At 41.5% G+C, this 13,163-nt stretch overlaps 1 protein-coding gene across 4 annotated transcripts in view; it reads right to left on the reverse strand.

The window, feature by feature from the left end:
- The window catches only part of glis3 (GLIS family zinc finger 3), a 551,634-nt gene that overhangs the window by 399,280 nt on the left and 139,191 nt on the right, over positions 1–13,163 (reverse strand). The window lies entirely within an intron of this gene.

A 13,163-nucleotide genomic window follows, 5' to 3' on the forward strand; every position in this document is an offset into this window, starting at 1 on the left:
TTTGGAAAGCAAGTGGCATATATAGTGCTAAAATATGGCCATGATGGAGCCAAGTATCGCAGCCAAGGTGTACAGCACAGTAGCGAAAGCTGGCAGTAAATAAGATTTTGGATAGACTGACAGGTAGAACATCATTAAAGGAGACATGGATTTCCAACATAAATGCCATAGACCTTTTAAAGGAGCATCTGTCAATTAGATATTTTGATTCTTCCTGGCACAAACGGTTTTAAGAATCTTGTTTCTCCAACGAGGTTATTTATTTAAATTGCTCACATTTCCCAATATTGACACCAAAGAGTTTACTGCCAAGAAGCTGTCAATGAATGGGCTATCTCATTCGCCATGGAGATCTGAGGGCCAGATACTGTTTTAATCAAGTTTCTGAAGAAATGTTGTCTGATTTTCTACCTGTGTTGGCACCTTAATAGAATCATAGAACCTCTACAGTGTGGAAAGACAGCATCAATCTGCACCATCCCTTCGAAGATCATATCACCTTATCCCCAAAATGTATCTGTTCACCATGGTTAACCTAACTAAACTGCACATACCTGAACACTATGGACAATTTAGCATGGCCAATCTACCTAAGCTCAACATCTTTGGGGACTGTGAGAGGAAACCCACGCAGACACAGGGAGAATGTGCAAATTCTACATGGACAGTCACCCCAAAGCTGGAAACTAACCCGGGTCCCTTGCATTGTGAGGTCACAGTGCCAACCACTGGGCCACCTTGCTGCCCACAAGAATATACTCAGTAACATTCTGTTGTATCCTCAGTGATTAAAACTCCATTCACCTGAAGGGTACATCTTGCAAAGTACACTGTCAGTTGTTTCACTGTATTCTTCATTACAAAGTATTTCTTTCCCTTGAATTGATGGCAATGAGAGTTCAAAATGACACAACAGCATCAGGTAAAACTGTACATCTCCATAACCAATAGATTTTAGAATTGAGAACAAAACAGAGGAACAAAAGCAATGAAGGATGAATTAGAGATGAAGAAAGAAAAAGAGAGAAAGACAAAAAAAGGATTGAGATCAAGAAAAGCAAAATAAGATATAGAAAGGAAAATTAAGAAAATAAATTACTGTAAATGCATCATCGTCACTATGGCAAAGGTCAAAAGCTCCTCTCACAGTTTATGATTGAATCCAATGTCAAAGTCTGAAATTTATAGGATCCACATGAATGGGTTATAAACAGAAATGGGGATTGGATCGAGAGAATCCTAATGTAAGGCTTTGCACACTTCAGAAATGACAACTAACGTCAGTACAGGGAAGAAGCTAATTGGTGAATGCCTGGGCTGATGAATAATTCTCATTCTTTCGTTCTTGTCTCCAGTAAATAATCAGCTGTAAAGTGAGGGAATGATGGTGCTGGGCTGCTCAACTGCATGGAATGCATATCCCATGTGTGATGGTGAAAATGCTCCCCATGGCCTAGACAAGCAAATATGCAGAAACAATCAGCAACATGAGTCAACAAAGTGTGGAGCTGGATGAACGCAGCAGGCCAAGCAGCATCTTAAGAGGACAAAAGCTGACGTTTCGGGCCTAGACCCTCCAGCATCTGCAGTTCCCATTATCTCTGAGCAACATGAGCTTGGGGTTTTGGAACTCAAGCAGTAGGGCTCTTGTGGCACAGTGTCAGTGTTCCAATTTCTGAGCCAGGAGGCCAAGATTCAAGTCCAATCTGCTCCAAATTGTTTTAATAATATCTCTGGGTAAATTGATTTTAACATACTCAAGCAGTGGCTGGAGTAACGGATGTATCTATGAGGCCGACAATTGTGTGGATAGCACATCTAAGGAGATGCTCATACTGCGGATCAACAGGGTTCAGATAGAAAGGGAATGGGTGACTACCAAACAGTCCGTAAGAAGCAGGGAGGGATCAGTGGTCTCTTGTATCAATGTCAGCCAGAAATCATTTTTTTTCCATTTTGCGTGTAGGTGACGGTGATTGTTCCGCCTGAGATAGCTGATGGCATCACACTTGGCTGATCTGTACAGAACGGGAAGCAGAAGAGTGAAAGAGCAATAATGGCAGGGGAGTCAATAGACAAGGTCACAGGCAAGTTGTAGCTGTGACTGCAGGATGTTATGAATTCTCCCTGGTATCAAGGTCACTGATCATTCTTATGGGGGAGTTTGAAGAGCTGGAATTCAGAACCCATGTCAGTTCCAATAGCAATGCTAGAAACGTAGATGAGGTCTGAGCTAAGAATCAAACAAACATGCAAGCTGCAATCTCAGGACCACTCTGAGTGCCACGTGCTTGGCAGTACAGAAATAGGTGGATAGAACAAAGAAGCATGTGATTGGAGAGATGGTGTGGGAGGGAGGGCTTTTGATTGCTGAGGCAATGAGACTAGTTCCAGGTCAAATGGAAACTAGACAAGAAATATGGGTTACAGCTAAATGGGACCAGCAGCAATACCCTGGCAGGGAGTTTTGCTGCTGCTGTTGGTCAGAGTTTAAACTAGCTGGAGGATAGGAACCTTAGAGGAAATTTATATTGGGGTAAAACAAAGCTGGTGTTTGTATGAAGGAAAAGTATTTTGAAGAAACCAAAGCCAGCAGAAACAAAAGGGCAACATCTATAGTGAAATATTTTTGAGTCAGTGTGTGTTCTGAAGTTGGCAGCTGTGGAGAGTTAGTTTGCAAGAGATTGTAACATTCAGGGCACAGGATGTTCTAATGCTTTTATTTTCTTCACTCACAGGACATGGACATCATTTATTAGGCCAAGTGACAAGCTGCTTTCTTGAACTGACGTGCATTCAAGTGGTGGAGATACACCAACAGTGTGATTAAGAAGTTTTGATGTAGTGGCAGCACAGGAACAGAGATAAAGTTGCAAGCCAGGATGGTGTGTGGCTTTGGGGAAAGCTTGCAAGCAGCGGGGCTCCCATGCTATTCTAGCATTGCCACATTTTATATTCTTTTTCCCTTCCTGGGATATGGGCATTACCATTTGGTCTGGCATTTATAGCCCATCCCTAGTTGCCCTTGGCTAGCTGCCTGCTTGAACATTGCAGTCCATTTGGTGTGGTTTAAGTTGGGTCATTAAGTACATTTGCAACTGAGATGGACAGATGTTTATCAGGAACAAAATCAAGGATTAAACAGAGTAGGCAGCGAAGTGTAGTTGAGGATTATCAACTCTGTCAAATGGTGCAGCAATAGCAATGGGCTGAATTGCCTACTTCCGCTCCTACATCTAATGGCCTTAGAAGCAACAAGACAATACTTTCGGGAGCATTAGAGGCAGTTTCAGAATTTAACACAGTGACACTGAAGGAATGGTAACATATTTGTAATTCACACTTGAGAGTGGCCTGGAGAGGAACATGCACATTGCGGTGTTCCAATGTAACTGCTGCCTTCATCCTTCCTGATGGCTGTGGTTGTGGGTTGTGCAGTACAGTCTAAGAATGCTTGGTGAATTTCTACAGTACATCTTTTCAATGGTGTGCACTGCTACTCCTGGGTATTGGTGGCGCAGGCAATGGATGTTTGTAGATCTGATGCCAATCAGATGGTGCCCTGGATGGCATTAAGGTTCTTGAGTGTTGTTGGATCTGCATTTACCCAGCAAGCACCTGCAAATGTTGTGTGAAAAAGGCAACGTCAGAGATTTGATGGCCCACAGTATTAATAATATTAAGGTGGATTGCTGAAGAGTCAACAGGGTCTTTCTTGGCCACATGTGTAATTTGATTTGCTTTGTGGGATGTTTATCTGTTAATGCATATTTACCTCATGTAAGGTCTGAATAATAGAGTATCAGCTGTATATCCATTATAGATTGTTTTCTTTTTCGAATCTTATATATTAAAGTATATTTTGTTCAAATCCAAGAAATCTCATGCTTTCTTTTTGTATGTGCCTATAATTTCAAGCTTTACCTGAGTTTTGCTTTAAAAAAAAGCTAATTCCCTAACTACATTTTGTAAATTTATTGACCTTGTCTGGGAATGCAACACAACGAATATGATCAACATACTGAAGAATGCAGAAAAGGCACAATTAAAGGTATTTTGTCTGAATGTACACAGCATTCTAACAAAATAGATATTTGGCGAGCAAAATAGAAGGAAACATGTATGATCCATTAACAGAGGCAGCAGGGTGACCGAAACTGGGAACTAAATATTCAGTATGACATGGCATTTCGGAAGGATCGGCAAAAAGGAAGAGGAGGTTGGATGAGATCAATATGTCAGCGCAAAAAGATTTTAGGTTACAGTTTCAGGATTAAGCATCAGGCTGGGTGGTGCTATGGAGCAACAAATGGGAGATAACATTTTCCTAACAGTGTCATGGATGCACCCACTCCACATGGACTGCGCTAATTCAAGAGGACAGCTCACATCTAGTTTCTTAATGGAAATAGGGATGGGCAATAATTAGGATGGGGATATTCCATGATTTCTTTTACTTTTAGTCATTGTTGGGAGTTATTTCTAGGTTACCAAACAGTAGTGGCAATAGAAGGTATGGCAAACGTCAGGAAATCAGAGGCACATACAACAAGATTCATACAGTAATCACTGGGAACTACAGTCTGCATATAGACTGGGTAAATCTAGTCCTGTGGAGAGCAAATTTCTGGTAGGTATACTGTTAAGAAGTGGCTTCATATTGCACAATTTTTGTGGACTTTAGTTTGAGCGGTTGTAGATGGCTGATTTTTCTTTAAATGACCAATAAATAGATATATGTGGACTTTTTGGGCTGATCCTTACATTACTTTCAGTTAATTTCGAAACCAGACCATATTAGTGAAGTCTGAGGTTGCTCAAAATTTTAAAACACACACAGCCATGTAGAGGAATGTAGGAAGAAGGTCAATACCTTTTTTCACTCTGCTAGGCTAAATAGTTTTCTTTCCAATTCCTCACATTCACTCACTCTATCCTCCACTGAGGTTGATGGTCTACCACTCTCGATATTGCCAGTCATATCTTTTCTGACTCGCTTTTGCCAACCCCAGTCCCTGACAGCACTAACCCTGCATACTATCTGTATTAACTACACATTCCCTTGTGACACCTTTCCCCATGCAATAAACACCTACATTAGCCACCTTCATCTTTTGTAATAACTTTCTGTTTCTCACCCCAGGGGCAGACAGTGGCTCAGTGATTAGCACTGCAGCCTCGCAGCAGCAGGGCCAGGGTCGATTCCAACCCTGGACGACTGTCTGTGTGGAGTTTGCACATTCTCCCTGTGGCTGTGTGGTTTTCCTCCCTCAGTCCAAAGATGTGTAGGTTAGGTGGATTGGCCATGCTAAATCGCCCATTATGTTGTGGGTGGGAAATGCAGGGATAGGGTAGGGGGGTTGGTCGGCTTGGGATGCACTTTGGAGAGTTGGTGTGGACTCAATGGGCTGAACGGCCTGCTTCCACAACGTAGGGATTCTATGAAAACACTAAAAGTCAAGATGAATGCCGAACCATCCAGCATTCAATTCCTCAACCATTATGAGGTGATTCGGACTCTGATCATCCTGACCAGGCCTAGATTGATTTTGGAAGCTGCCCTTAACAGAAGTTATCCCAGGTATCCTGGTCAATCATTATCTCTCAATTAACATCACCAAAACAGATGAACTGGTCATTATCACATTGCGCTTTGGGAGTTTGCTGCTTGAAAATTAACTGACGTATACAACACATTACAACAGTGACTATACCCAATAAAGGCTATGCTTCAAAAGCTGTAAAGTTCTTTGGGATGTTCAGTAGTCAAGGAAGTTGCTTTATCAATGCAAGTCTTTATGTTCTTACTAGGGTTCGATGTCACAGCTATTGGGAAATCTTTGAGGCCTCACCAAAAGTTCACTGTTTCTAAATCAATCAATCAATCCGCAACGGTGTGGCCCAGTTTATTAGACTACTGGCATCATAGCCATGCTCCACCAACATCCACCAAATCTAGGAATTCCTGGCTTCCAATCTTGTGTAAGAATCAAGGATAATTTTGTGTTCCCTAGGCAATATCACTGGAAAAACGGACATTTCTACCTGATAGATATAAATTACCTTAGAACAGATTTGTTTGGTCTTAGCCAACTGAATCATCAGGAAAATGTTCAATCGTTAAAGCATATAATTTTAAATCATTTAAAATGTGTATCATAAGTTATCAATCCAACTAAGTTATCAAGAATTTAGGTGAATTTTAACTTTTGCTCAGAAATTAAGACAAACATAATTGCTGGATGAGGACATATTTAATGATGTCAATTTTAAATGTCTAGTTTCACAGTTCACATGTGCCTTGTTACTAGAGTGAATTTTGGCTTTAGACGCTGGTCTTGCTGCATTAAAGAACCAAAATGTTGAAAAATCTTTTATAATTCTTTTATATGTATTTTACATGTATTCTGTTTATATTTGTCTTGAACTGTGGAAGCAGTTTCTGGATAAATGCATTCGTATTTGAACTTGATAATGAACAAGTATATTATGTTAACATAGTAAGTCTACATAACTTTATAATGTAATGTGGCCTTGGCAGAGAAGACACAAATAGCAAGAAACAAAAGTCAGTATACCAATGGCGATCACATGATTCTCCCTCATTTTATTTTCCAACAGCCCTTTTCCGTAGTTTGGAGGAGGCAACACATCATTGCGTAAATGCATCAAGCCAGACACTACATTTTCTTAAAAGTGCTGATAATCAAATAAAAACCTATTTTTAAGGTTTCAAGGGGATGCTCCATTAGAGGAAATAAATGTTAGTGGTAGTTTACATAATCCCAGCACATCTCAGTGTGACAAAAATAAATAAGAGCGACAGAATTTCAAAAGCAAAATCAACCTTTTGCATGAAGTGCTGTAAATGTGAAATTAAGATGCAGTAGAGAACTTTTGCAGTAGAGTGCTTTTGAATATTTTACATCAGAAATATATATGTTTGCACTCATGTGCACAAATGTTCTGTGGAAATTTAGTTGGGTGCAAACAAGAATAGCATATTAAAACCACAGACATTCCAAGTGCATACCCAACACAGCCAAAGAATAAAGTAATGTTTATAAATGACGCAGAATATTATGTTCACAAGTTGGCCTTGGGAATGTTTATAGATTACCAAATCACCTTACCTCAGAAATTTTTCAAATTCCTTCATAGATTAGTTAGGTCAGTAAAAAAAATTCTAATTAGTCGTGAAAGTGTCAGAGAGACAACTTAAAACAATATCCTTGCATTGTTCTCTGCTATCATGTGATTTCAACACACATAAATTTTGATTCTCCCCCCTCCCCCAAGATAACTATTTGCTTTCCTTCTGTCAATGGATAACCAAAGAAAAAAATCAGCAAATCTTGGAAGTTGTTTCCTGAGAGTCACTTTATGATCAAACAGTGAACTTTTATAAATTACAATAGAGTTTCAGTTGAAAAGAACAATGAGCACATTTTAAGAACATTATTGTATTGCCATGGTTTCAAAATGCCATTTAAAAAAAACGCACATTCTAGACCAATGAGCTCAAACTCATTTGGGATAAGGCATTTCACTGTGTCCAGACTAGGTTCACACATTGAAAAACACCAATGTGTTGACCTTGGTGACCCTTACAACAGGAAATTTGTGACAATGTCTACTTGAAGAACTTTACAAGGCCAGCTCATGTCATACTATTTCTGACGGAGGAGCCAGGATTTGCTCACTTTGGCACAGATGTGGGATGGAATCATTTAATTAAAACGCCTGAGCACTGACTGCTGTGTGGGGGAGGGTGGTCAACAAAGTTGCAGGAATCGCGCTCGGCCTCATGCCCGCTGCAGCGGTGTCTTCCTGGGCATGTAAAGTTTATGTACACGTGACATCAGTGAAGTGTTTGATTAAACGAATGCCCTGAAAACAGAACTGGAAATTCTATGTGTGAATATTGAGAAACCTTTATGCCATACAATGCTCAGAGATAATGGGAACTGCAGATGATGGAGGATCTGAGATAACAAAGTGTGGAGCTGGATGAACACAGCAGGCCAAGCAGCATCTCAGGAGCACAAAAGCTGATGTTTCGGGCCTCGACCCTTCATCAGAAAAGTGGGATGGGGTGGGGGTTCTGAAATAAAGAGGGGGGGTGCGGAAAGAAGGTGGATAGAGGAGAAGATAGGTGGCGAGGAGACAGACAAGTTAAAGGGGTGGGGATGGAGCCAGTAGAGGTGAGTATAGGTGGGGAGGAAGGGAGGGGATAGGTCAGCCTGGAGAGGATGGACAGGTCAAGGGGGCAGGATGAGGTTAGTAGAAAGGAGATGGAGGTGTCATATAGTGCTTAACTGTCTGCTCCCTTTGTAAACTGCAGGTCACATTCTCCCCGTCTCTGCATGCATTTCTGATGGGTGCTCCGGTTTCCTCCCATAGTCCAAAGACATGCAGGTTAGATGAATTAGTCATGGTAATTAGAGGAGGTACTGGGAAAGATTGGGGCAGGGGGTATGGGATACTGTTTGGAGGGTCAGTGCAGCCTTGATGGACTGAATGGCCTCTATCTGCACTGCAGGGATTCTATGACTTCATGATTCTATGTCTTCATGATTCTATGATATTTTTCAAACATGTAATGCTGGCTTTACGTGAACTGATATTAAGCCCAATTTCAAGAGGCCTCCAAGAGGAAATGGGAAACTGTTGCCTGCTTACAGTTAGGAACATTCACATACTTTAACATAGGAGCACAGCATGTGGTGGCATTTTCCTCTGTTCTCAAAAAATCCATTGGGAACTGCTGATCTTTCAGGCCTGTGCAGAGCCCACCCAACTGGTGGTTTCGAAAGGGAGCGAGCCTGTATGAATGGTGCTAGGACCCAGTCAGACAACATGTCTGAAAGAAAAACCAATGTGATATTACAGAGAAAGCAGGTTGAAAACTGGCTACCAATTGCAGTTTATCCCCATGGCTGCATGGGTTTCCTCTGAGTACTCCAATTTCCTCCCACAGTGCAAAGATGTGCAGGATTGGTGATGAGAAATGCAGGTTACAGGTGGGGGAGGGGTCAGGTCTGGGTAGGATGCTCTTTGGAGGGTCAGTGTGGACCCGATGCGCTCAATGGCCTGCTGCCAAACTGCAGGGATTCTACTTTCTAGAAAATCATTCAACCAGAGCTTCAAATAGAAATGTCATGATAGTAAAGGACAGCACAGAGTAGGGATAGATTCAGTTTTCTGTAGCCAAGACGGTTGTATTGCCTATCTGTTCCCAAAATTCAGCATATTGACTATGAACTATAGAGGAACTTGCAATACAAAAGAGCGTGAGATGCTGCCGGGCCTGCTGTGTTCATCCAGTCTCACATTTTATTATCTTGGATTCTCCAGCATCTGCAGTTCCCATTATCACAGAACTTGAAAGGTCGTTATCTCTTAATTGCCATTTGAGCCATGAGCGTATTAGCATCAGCTAAATAAGGTTAGGGAATTGAATGTTTAGTTTAAAGATTAGTGTGGGAGAAGTAGGATTTGATTTATAGGGCAATGTCATTACTAATGAAAGAAAGAAAGAGAGAGCTGTGTCTTTAAAATAGCCTTCACTTCAGCTGTCCTGAGACTGCAGTACTGCCAGTTTTACAACTAGGACAGGAGAGAAGACTTTCAACTGAATAATAGAGAAAAAACAAGACCACAAGCTTAGCAGTAAGGGAATTGATATTCTAAGTATGGCAAGATGCCTCAGGGTATATAAATGTAGGATTTTACCAACAGGTAAGGGTAGAGTTTGCAAATATAGTAAAAGGACACAGCTTAAAGGCTCTGTACCCAAGTGTGCACAGTATCTGTAACAAAATGGATGAATTGGCAGCTCATATAGATGTAAACATGTCTGATTTGATAACTATCATAAAGAAATTGTTACGAGGTATTAAAGGCAAGCAGCTAAATATCAGAGGATTATCTGACATTCCGGAAAGACAGGAAGCTCTGTTAATTAAGGATGACATTAGCAAAAACAGAGAGGTATGACCTTACTTATAACGATCAAGTTGTAGAATCAGTTTTGGTAGACATAATAAATCATGAAAATAAGAAGTGACTTGTGGCAGTGTACTAAAAGCTCTCTCATAACGACTTCACTGCAGGACAGTTTAAACAGGAAGAAATCATGGGAACTTGTGACAAAATTACTGCAATAACTATAATTGATCTTAATATACATACTGATTGAATTAATCAGATTGGCAAAGGTACTCTGGAATGTATGTTCGTAGATTGTTTTCGGAACAGTTTCTTAGAGTAGCAATTCCTAGAGCTAGAGAGGGCTGTTCTAAATTTGGTAATGTGCAATAAGACAGGTTTAAATAAGGGATATCGGAAATGAGCAGGAAATTTCCTTAGAGATCTATGACACAAAAAAGGCCCTTCAGACCATCATGTCCTCTCTAGTCAAAAATAACCACAAAACTATTCTAATCCCATTTCCCAGGGTCAGTTTTACAGCTTTTGGCATTAATTGTCACAGGGTTCATCAGGGCCAGTTCATGGAGTCATAGAGGCATACAGCTAAGAAGCAGATCCTTTGAACTAATTTGTCTATGCTGACCAGATATCCTAAACTGACCAAGCCCCATTTTTCAGCTTTTGACCCATATCTCTCTAAACCCAAGCTATTCATGCACCCATCCAGATGCTTTTTAAATGTTGTAACTGTATCAGCTTCCACCACTTCCTAATTCCATACATGCACCTTCCTCTACATAAAAAAGTTGCCTCTCTCATCCCATTTAAATATTTACCTCTCACCTTAAACCTATGCCCTGGACTCCCCTACACTGGAAAAAAAGACCTATTCACCCTATTCATGACCCTCATGATTTTATAAACCTCTTTAAGGTCATGCCTCAGCCTCCAAAGCTTCAGGGAGAATAAGCCCCAGTCTATTCAGCCTCTCTGTATTTCAAATCCTCCAATCCCAGCACATCCTTGTGAGATAACAAGGTGTGGGGCTGGATGAACACAGCAGGCCAAGCAGCATCTTAGGAGCACAAAAGTTGACGTTTCGGGCCTAGGCCCTTCATCAGAAAAGGGGGAGGGGGAGAGGGTTCTGAAATAGGGAGAGTCCTGTTGGTAATGTCAGAAAATCAGGTCTGGGGTTGGAGTTTTCTGGATTGGATTGCTGGAGGCAATGGCCCCAGTGAAAAGTGACAATCCGAGAGCTCATTGAACATAGTAGACTGTTTGGAGGTTTCACAAGTGACAATTTCTCTGCTCTCTACAGAAGGAGATTGAACAGTCAACAAGGACATGATCATTCACAAAAGCCATGGGGTCAGGGGGTAAATGGTGGGCATTAACAGTTTTCTGGATTGAACAGAAATAATAGCAGATGAAATGTCATTGCTAACAAGGGACAGCAACTCAGAAGAGAACGTGAAGTACGGGTATATTTTTATAGCTCAGGCAGAGCCTGTTGTGCACTCACAAGGAGAAAGGGTGGTAATCTTGCCATCTTTGATCCAAAGTTAACTGAATACAGTATGTTAAAATGGCAGCCATTGCATGCAGAATGGCAGGAGTAAGTTGCTACTTATCCCTTCAAGGGCAGAGTGTAATTCTTTTGATTTAAGATCCTGCTAGATGTAATTCATCAATTATGCATCCACTGATCCAGTGAAGGAGAGAGTGATTATAGTCTCATTAGTAAGAGCAATTAAAAACTCCAGTGCCTGATGCTCATCATCTAGAGGCTAGGTCACCCAAGGATGCAGAGAATGACCAGATAGTCAATGTACTGACCTCTCACTCTGTCATTATCCATCTCTCACAGAAAATCACATGCAGATTAAATATCCCCTTGGCCACCATTGACAAACTGTAGTATCTGCTGTAAGAAAGCTCACTCCCTGAAGGACTCAGCAGCAATCCTATCTCACTAGCCATCAAGGTTAAAGCTGCCTTGATTTATTTCTATATAATTTCAAGAAGCAACTGAGGACCTGTGTGGCATCTCTCAGTTCCTGGCCCATAAATACAGACATCCACAATGTTACTCTTCTGCCAGATTACACCTGTCCGTATCCTTTCCCCATGAGGAGGAGAACCAAGCAAGCAGGCAATGGGATTGTCAAGCATCATTGGCCTTCCCTCGGTGTAGTGCACGAACAACTGCAGCAGCCTGTCACCAACCCGCAGAGTTCATTAACAGGAAAAGCTCCCACTCCATCAGTACTCAACTTATCCCTCATGACAATCGCTGCCAGATTTTGGAGACATGAACCAGATATCCTCAGAGCCCACATGATATGCACATTCTCCGCAACTCACAGGTTCCTGCCTCCTTCCAAGGTTCTCACATCATGCAGGGATGGCAGCTGGGAGACTGGGTCTAACCCTTCCAAACACAGCCTATGGCACCTTTCCTGAGTTGTCAGACTGAGGAACACAATGCTGCCCATGCTTCCACCAGGGACATGGTGGAACATACCTGAGGCCTCCTTAAGATCAGGTTTCAACATCGACACCTCTCCAGTAGAGCTTTGAAGCAGCTTTTGGATTAATGGTGAAAAAGGGATTGTAACAATTTACCCAGAAGAAAGATTAGCAAAGACAAATCCGAGCCAATTCAGGCAGGCACAGGAAACTTTGGAATCAAGCTTCAGGAAATTGAAGAGAAACTAAGCAAAGAGGCTGACTCGGGTGGCACAGTGGTTAGGACTGCTATCTCTTAGCACTAGGGACCCAGGTTCAATTCCAACCTCAGGCAACTGTCTGTTTGCTGTTTGCTTATTCTCCCTCTGTCTCCCACAATCCAAAGATGTGCAGGCTTGGTAGATTAGCCATAGGAAATGAGGGGTATGTGGATAGTTGGGGTGAGTCTGGGTAGAATGATCTTCAGAGGGTCAGCATAGACTTGATAGGCCAAATGGCCTCTATCTGCACAGCAGGGATTCAAGAAAAATACTTTCTTCACAACGGGTGGCACACTAAACCTCTCAAAAATAGTTCAGTCCAGAGTACAGAGGTATAGTTTTTCGATGACCTAGATTAAATTTTAATAAACCTTTGCCCAGCAGACCAGATGCTCAGGCATCCTAACCTTTTTTATTGAGCCCTTCAAATCTGAGCACAAAAAAGTAAACTATTTCAAACCTCCTTATGCTGGTTTTCCATGGCCCTTTCTCAATCCAAGC

This window comes from Stegostoma tigrinum, chromosome 3, assembly GCF_030684315.1.
Source record: "Stegostoma tigrinum isolate sSteTig4 chromosome 3, sSteTig4.hap1, whole genome shotgun sequence".
In the NCBI taxonomy this organism is placed as follows: Eukaryota; Metazoa; Chordata; class Chondrichthyes; order Orectolobiformes; family Stegostomatidae; genus Stegostoma; species Stegostoma tigrinum.